At 44.8% G+C, this 8859-nt stretch overlaps 1 pseudogene; it reads left to right on the top strand.

Annotated features, from left to right (window-relative positions):
• Positions 1–5562: 5562 nt before the first annotated feature.
• Positions 5563–8859, top strand: part of LOC119358374 — a 34451-nt pseudogene continuing 31154 nt past the window's right edge.

Here is an 8859-nt window from a genome sequence, read left to right as displayed (position 1 = left end):
TGCTGTCATTGGCAGAGCAAGCCCCACAATTTATAGGGGTGTTTGATTTTGGTTCAAATTAGGCATGCACTGCACGATATAATGGAGATGGATTCGTATATGCGACTGTCCTTCTATAAAAGGCAGTTTCTATATTGTGATATCTGGCCTTCTATTTTCGAACCATTAGAGTTACTACTTGGAAATATATTTCGATTTTGATTCTGATTGAGTCCGTCTATATCGTGCACTTTCTATATTTCGAACCATGTATATAGGCTTTGGTGCGATTAGTAGAGTTCTATAAAAGGCAGTTTCTATATTGTGATATCTGGCCTTCTATTTTCGAACCATTAGCAAAAGAGCCCGTCTGAAAGATACATGCAGCCATATTATTAATTATTCATAAAGATCATACAAGGTGATACATCAATAAGCCTGAAGCCACCATCTTGGCAACACTGTTGCTACTCCTATCCCGTTGATGAAGGTGTGCCGAATGTCCAGGCCTAATACCAAACAAACATCGCACCAAAGCCTATATACATCTGCATGCTGTTCCAACAAAAATTTCACAGTTTTATCTTGTTCGTTGGTAGCAGCTTGATGGAGTGGTGTACCACGGCCACAGTCTATGTCAACAGGTACTCGTTTGAGAGTAGGAACTCAGTAACCTTACAGCTTCCTGCGGTGAATAACATAATTGCACAAGTCATGTAACTGCTACATATCCGACTGTACAACAACAAGTAACTGCTAGTATAATAACCACCATGGTGTAATCATAAATGAGAAAAAAACATTCATATGAAAAATGATCACAATTTTTCTTCTTCTACGATATTAATGCAGTAACCATACCCATATAGTGTCTTACACAGAGATGCGCTTGGTAATATAAAAACAAATTGCATGGGTGAGGGGCCAGGGGAGCTACCTAGGCATACCGCATGGTGGAGAACTGTGCGTCCTTTAGCATTTGCTTTTGTTAGATCACCACCATGATCAAGCAAATACTTCACAGTAGAAACATCGCTAGACTGAGCAGATGACATAAAGGGTGTCAGACCTGCAAAGTCTGCAATTGAAAATCACAACAACGCAATTCAGACATCTCATGGTGTGAAACATAGACATGACAGGTGCCAATTTCTAGAAAAAGACAGAAGAGTTAGAGAAAGACCTCCTACTCAAAAGGGCCAGACATGTAAGGAAGTTAAGAGATGCACCCGAAGATATAAAACTGCTATCAAAAGGGTCCGACATGCGTGTATGTCCGTGGGATGCATGCACTGTCAATGGTGTTAAGTTCCGTACCGTGGCTGAAAAGCACCGAAGGACTCTAAATTCGGACGTCATGATGAAGGTAGGTGTTGAGAATTCTGAAGAAGAGAGGAAACTATACCGGGTGCTGAAGCAAGTCCTTGAGGTCACTTACAAAGACAAATAAGTATTTCTGTTTAGATGTGATTGGTTTGACATTGATGGCCTGAAAAGGGAAAGCTTGAAGATGAAGTCTGATGACTTTTTCTAGAAGCGTGAATACTTCCGCATTCTGATACCAGGACACTCCATTCATGCTGGCGTCCCAAGCTACGACATGTATTTACTTGGAGCACACAAAGTTTGGTTACCCATGGAAGGTGGTTGTGCCTATTGGGTCCAGAGGCACACATGATTTTCCAGATGTCAGTTAATCTGCATATATCCAAAGCATCCCAAAAAGAATCCATCTGGGCTTGACTTCGGTTTCCAATTCCATCGTGCTAATGGGCCTGGATTACCTCGTTGAAATCACCGATAGCTATCCATGGGGAAGTGCTCACTCCTGTAATTCCTCGGAGCATGTCCCATGTTTTATATCTTTGGTTAACTTGGGCCTGCCCATAAACGAATGTTACTCGTATTTGTATATCAACAAGATCATCAACAACAACATCAATATGATACTCTGAGTAACCAAGAACTTCAACTTTTATTGAATCTTTCCAAAAAATTCCTAGACCCCCACTTCTACAAGAACTACTAATTGCATAGCTTTCATCAAAACCAAGAGTACCAACGAAACTCTCAACATGAGGTCCCTCTATTTGAGTTTCTAAAATACATAGTATAGACAGGGCATACTGCTTCGCTAGATCACGAAGCTCTCGAACTGTCGCGCGTTTGCCAGGCCCACGACAGTTCCAACATAGAATACTCATTGCGCTAGGCGCGACCCCCCTTGGGACCTGCCAAACCCACATCAGTTGGTTTGTTTGCTGTAGCATTCTTTTCCTTTCCCTTCTCAATGACATGTGGAGTTTTCTTGTTCCTTTTTTGCTCTTGTTTTGACGAGGGACTCGCAGACACCGTTGGAGGCGGGAGGGCAAGAAGATTGCTTCCCTCTAAAGTTTGATTAGTAGCTAGCATCACCACGGCTGGATCTTGCGAGGCTCCCCTCTTCCTGTTTTTGTCAGCATCCTCCATCTCAAAATCACCAGGCTTACCCATCGAGAGGTCATCATCATAAGGTTGGTGCTCTTGGTTGTTCCCTCTTCCTCGGCCTCTACCAGAGCCCAAGTGGCCCCTGCCTCGTCCACCACCAGAGCCCCTTCCTTCACTTGGGCTGCGACCTAGACCCCTAAACCATGATGCATGTAGATCCTTGAAGACCAGAGCTCCAGGAAGGTGGATGCCATCTCCACACTCCTTGTATTTATGACCCAGATGGTCACATACATCGCACCAATCTGGCAACCTTCCGTATTTGACCCTAAAAATCTCCCTGACGATCCCTTTCCGCCTCTTGATGACAAGTGACACCGCGTTCTTGAGTGCCTTTGTAACATCTATCTTGATACGGACTATGAAAAAATTACCCTCAAAGTCTTGAGATTTTGGCTCGGCATAGATGTACTCACCCACCGTAGACGACAGCAACTTTAGCTTGCAGAAGTACCCCTCAAGTAGGTCATGGATTTGGATCCATATGTCCACCTTATTCAGCTCAATCATGGACGGTTTTGTGAAGCCATCATACGGTGCAATTACCACAGTTTCCCCCTTAAAGGTCCATGGCCCCTCCTCCATTACACGTTCGCAGTCGTCGAGACACGAGAACTGAAGGGTGTACAAGTTCTCTTCCAGCGGGAGGAATTTCACCTCTTGTGCTAGATCCCACGCCACACGCATATTGCGGAAGAAGCAGTACTGGCTATAGGGTTTATCCGTATGGACGCGCACCAACGCCATCCATCTAGTGGCCTCCTCCGGGAGCTCATCAGCCTCGATCACCACGTGTTCTAGGTCGTACTCCTTTAGACCTAATTCCTTCATCATCGCCTCCATGTCGCTCATGGCCGTAGCCGAGCTTGAAGACGGATCTGCCATCTGGTGAAACTCTCACCTGAAGAAGAAACTGTTCCATGAGCGATGGATCCCTAGCGTCTCCCTCAGATCGCCTTCCCAAGGCCTAGCCCCAGTGACAAATGACCGACGAGGAGGGCAGGGGAACGAAGGTCTCCAAAGCGATCGCCGTCGCCTAGAGGAAGCTTACCCTAACGAGAGGCGAATCCTTGTTTATCTTCTTGTTTAATTACGTAGTAACTAGGAACGAATGAATCGATTGCTGGCTCCCTTCCTCGCTAAATGAGGCCCAGCCGATTGAATTTTTTTATCACCGGAAATTTTTTGGGCCATGCCCTACATGTATACCTAGGGACGGGCCCATTGATGTTGGGGGCCTGGGGGCAGCCACCCCTGCCACCCAGGGCCGGCCCTGTGTCCATGTAATAGACACGGGGGCCCCTAAAAAAATGTAATGTGCATGGGTCTTGCCGATGGTCATGGTACAATCCACCGGCGAGGGTGGCGCGAACAAGGAGGGTTGCGCCGGCTCTTTGTCTGTCGCGTCCTTCATTGGGACGCCGCCATCCTCCGGCTGCTTGCCGGCCTGCCAGCCAGCAACAATGGCGGTCATCTCCTTCATCTGCTCCGGCGTCAGCCCGTCCCAAAGAGCTTTGGCGCGCGAGAAATCCATGGCGGGGGTGGTGCATTGAGGAGAAAGGGATTAGAGGCGGATGAATTCTGGTATGGGCGAGCAGCAGTTTATATAGCAATGATGGGCGGCAGAGGGACGAATAAGTGGCGCCGGAGTAGCCACCTTGGCAACCGTGTGTCATAATGTGGGTGGCAGACGGACGGCCGATCGACCGTCGTATCATTTGAACGCGGATCAATTGCCTGCACCGGGAAGCAGAGCGGGCCACGCTCTCTCCGCGGATGTGCCGCTTCAATGCTGACGCCAGTGATTAGTCGCATCCGCTCTGGCCGGGCATGAATGCGACACTAATACTCTGGAGCGATGCTGACCGTTTTGAGAGGGAAGCACGTGTGGGCGAGGGATGGGCTTTGAGTGGGCAGGGCGGTTAAAAACAGATGTGGCAGCGGTCCAGACGCTCGCAAGACCACGTTGGATGACTTCCGTGATTTTAGACAGCATGATCCGAATATATACAAACGTTTTGAGGTCGCTGAATGGAGATGCCTAAGCCCACAAATTACGCTGGTCTACTATCGTGGCGCTTGTTCTCTAATTAATAGGAAATCCGTACAATAATTAAACATGGAAAGGGAGAGATATAATATAATAGCATGCAGGAAAAGACATCAAAATATTTCCAAGTACAGCAGTGCTATACACACGACACGATCCAGACGATTCATGCACGATACTCAAATCCAGCCGGACATGCACAGGATTCAGAAGGGCACTGGCCGCTAGATTAGCACGTCGTGCAAAGATCGTGCAGCAGTATCGTGTGGGTAGTAGTTTCGTTCCAAGTAGTAACATGTAGCACGGGTTAGAAAATAGAAGGCTAGATATCAAAGTATATAAACTGCCTTTTTTTAGGGGAAATAAACTGCCTTTTATAGAAGAGCAATCGCATATACGAATCCATCTCCATTATAGCGTGCAGTGCATGCCTAAAATCAAGCGAAACCAAGCACCCATATAAATTGTGGCGCTTCTTCTGCCAAAGATCAACATAGCTGACGGACAAGTCGTCGTCATGGCTTACTTTTCTATTTGTATTGTCGCCGTGCTGTTTTTCGTCTGTGGAGCCAATGGATTCTACCCAACAAGCCAAGAGGTATGTGCGTTTGTACCAAGCGTCGTAATAGCAAAGCTAGTACTGTTTTGATCAACATGCCACTGATTTATCTTATTTTTTATTCATAAGTTCAACAACGAAACAGATTTTTTTATTCAAACACCGGGATTGCTTCACGGATGGGCGGATGCGAGTAAATCTGAGTCCTTTAAAACCTACGACGTATGTATATACGAGTCTCATTATCTTATTTAATACCTCATGATTACTTGTTTCCCTTTCAGTTACTATATACTATATTAGTACTTTTTTTTGCGGGGAATAATACTACTAACGGTGATATGCGTGCATGTTCATTTGGTTTGAATAATCTTACTAAAATTTTATTCTTGGTCGTTTGCCATGCATGCATGCATCACGTACGTAGTCGGCTTTTCACCGGTTGCAAGCGTTTGAATCGGCTGGTTACTATGGAGTCAGCGTGACCATGGATGTGTACGCGTTGTCGCTAAGCAACAATCAGTACACTTCGGCTGGTGTCCAAGTCTCTAGTGGAGAAGACGGTGCATCCGATGAGAACTACATCAAAATCGGCTGGGAGGTAGGATCTTAATTGCTCGTTGAACAGCCCCAATAAAAATTCGGCTGGGACGTAACATGAATCATACAATCTTATAATAGTCTTATTATACTCATATAAGTTATCACCTGTTTATTTTGTACTGGCTAGGTTTACCCACGCCTGTTCGGTGATTCACGCACTCATTTAAGTGCTGTTTGGACGGTAAGTATTATGAGTCGAGCATTGAGCGCTCCTTTTTTCTTAATTATTAGTGCATATGTATGGGCTATATTTCTGTTTTTTTTTCATGCAGACTAATGGGTCCGAAAAGCGCTGTGGCAACACAAATTGTCCAGGTTTCCAGCCTGAGGCTGGCGCGGCCTTAGTTCTTGGCGACATCATTGAATCCGTCTCCCGGCCCAACGGAACCAAGCAAACCATCACAATCAAACTCCTCAAGGTAGGGGTCAACAAGAATATCTTGGTGTGCATATACAAACAATCTAAGCAGCAAAAATATAAGAAGAAATATCTTACCAAATTATTAATTTTTGTTCGTCATGCATGAGCTTAATTAAGATATGTTATTGTAGGATGGTGCATCGGGAGACTGGATGGTGCATTGCGGACTTAACCAGCGTGACCCTACGTTAATCGGTCGTTACCCCAAGTCGTTGTTCACTGGTGTCTTGGCAGATCGGGCAACCCACATCCATATTGGAGGTGTGGTGGTAGCCTGGACTGGAGATCTTGTTCCAATGGGCAGCGGCTATCTCCCAACAGACAAGGCCATGGCCACGGCCATGGCTGCATCCTTCACCAACATCCAAATCGTTGACCTGAACGGCCAAGCTTCGCTCTTGTCCCCCAACTTGTCCGGGTATATGAGTAGCCCGGACACATACTCTGTGAGTTCCCTGATCAATGGCAAGTTCTTCTATGGTGGGCCCTTCCAGTTGACCGCTTGATAATTTTTTTGTTCGATATGAATAGCCAGCCCAACAGTCGATCAATTAGGTATCAATAATCATGATTTGGTTTTGTATTTATGTTCTATTTATACTAGATGAATGCCCGTGTGTTGCCATGTGCAAAATATGATTGAAAAGAAAAAAGATTACTCGGCGGAGTGACTTGACGAGTGCTTCTTATGGACTACATCCCAACAATCTATTAATGTTATTCTTCTATTTGTGTCACCTACCATTTTATTTAACGGAACAAACTCTCTAATTTATTCAAACTGAAAAATAAAACCTATAATTAAATGGTATTCCATTTCACAATGGATGCACACACCAGTTCAAATCTCCTGCCGCAAATCTTGTCTTCATACCTCTCATCTCCGACAGTCACTCGATTCTCCACAATCATCACTTCCTAGATATTCCCATCCTATCACCCCGCTTGTCTTCTCTGGGTTCACTTTGTTTGATTCGCTTCTCAAACTTTAATAATTTCTTGGCGATGTGGATGTTGCTTGACAACGATTAGCAACACCTATATAATGAAAATATACAGTACATGAGGTGAGGGTTACGTGACAATGACACGATACATTGGCACAACACTGACATTTGGCGACGATGAGCGGCAACACCACCCCCTACGCACGCCCTTTCAAATATGCCATTTCTGTCGGTTGCTTTCTCATTCTGCTCTAGATCTATAGATTCTACAGATGATTTGTATGGATATATCTACAGATGATTTGTATGGATATAACTGCAGTATGTATGATGGTCAGTACACTCCAGGGTCAGGGATATCGACGACAGTTGTATGATGGTCAGTACACTCCAGGGTCAGGGATATCGAGGACAGTGTCTGGAACTGGTGGGTGCCTGATGCGGTGACCTACATCACCTACATTGCTGGGCTCTGCCGGTCTGGAACCATTGAGGATGCATTCTGGCAGCTGGAGATCATGGTCGCCAAGGGGCTACAGCTGACCGTGGTCGGCCCCAACATACTGCTGGACTATGCCACTAAGGATCTAGATACGTCTCCGAAAAAAAAGGATCTAGATACGTGGGTGGCTAAGGAGGTGCTGGAGCGGTGCGAAGAGCAGAGCTTCGAGGTTACGTTGTGACCTACTAGACTGTGACACGCGCTTTGCCGCGTCGTTCTTTAGTCGTGAGTTAAGTCTCGCCTATTTATTTTCTACGTAGTTTTATTACAGTCTACTCACCTTTTGTCCATAATTGTTAGTTAATTATCTTACATAGTATTGTTGATCATAGGTTAAATTGTTAGTTCAGTGGGTGATTCGTGCATGTTACCACCGAATGGAATGCGTCGATCAATCAAGTTGGATGAGTTATCTGTCATCGGCCTCTTGCATGCATTATAAAACACAGAGCTATCAAGGTATCTATTCAAATACTTCTTCTGTTCCATAATATAGTGCATATAGATTATTATATTAAAATCAAAATTTGCAAACTTTGACCAAATTTATAGAGAAAACTATTTATATCTGCAATTCTAAATATCTAAATATGAAAATACTTCTTATAATGAATCTAATGATATATGCTTGGTATTGTAGATGTAAATGTTTTTCTCAAAAAACTTGGTCAAAGTTCGTGTGGTTTGATTTTTAAAAAATGCACTACATTATGAAATTGTGAGTTTCAATTCGGCTCTAGGGAGCATTTGGTCATGTTTAGAGCATCTTTAGCCACGTGGCTCTAATTTGACCCCTCAAACACCCACCGACGCACTCTGTCAGTGATCGGGTCCGTTTTGAGCCCCTATTTGTTCATCCGTGCAGCCATAATTCTCATTTTCTTCCTCATATGTCCCGTCACTTGCACATGATTAGTGGAGATGAAGAGAGAGAAAGAAAAGAATAAAGAAAGAAATAAAAATGTAGTCTGGGGCGGGGCCGCGTCCTACGTGACGAATTGACCGGGCACGTCTGGGCGTGTCCACGAGCCCTCATATCCTCCCCATATTTGAGATGGATATGAGGGTTCGTGGACAGCCTGGACATATAAAGAAGATATAAGGGGTCTGGTTGAGTAACTTTTTTTCCTTTTCTCTCTTGTCTGGTCACTGACTGGGCGCGTCCGCCGGCATATGAGAGATGGTTTGAGGCGTCCGGCTGTGGATGCTCTTACTGATTATTTTTTGTAAAATACCAAAAATATTAAAAAGTCAAACATGCACATTAAAAGTCAGGCATATGATGTTCTGGGTAGCTACCTGGAAAATGAG

The sequence above is a fragment of the Triticum dicoccoides genome, chromosome 2A (genome assembly GCF_002162155.2).
Source record: "Triticum dicoccoides isolate Atlit2015 ecotype Zavitan chromosome 2A, WEW_v2.0, whole genome shotgun sequence".
In the NCBI taxonomy this organism is placed as follows: Eukaryota; Viridiplantae; Streptophyta; class Magnoliopsida; order Poales; family Poaceae; genus Triticum; species Triticum dicoccoides.
The sequence above is the reverse complement of the archived record's forward strand: the minus strand, read 5'-3'. Positions and strand labels throughout refer to the sequence as shown.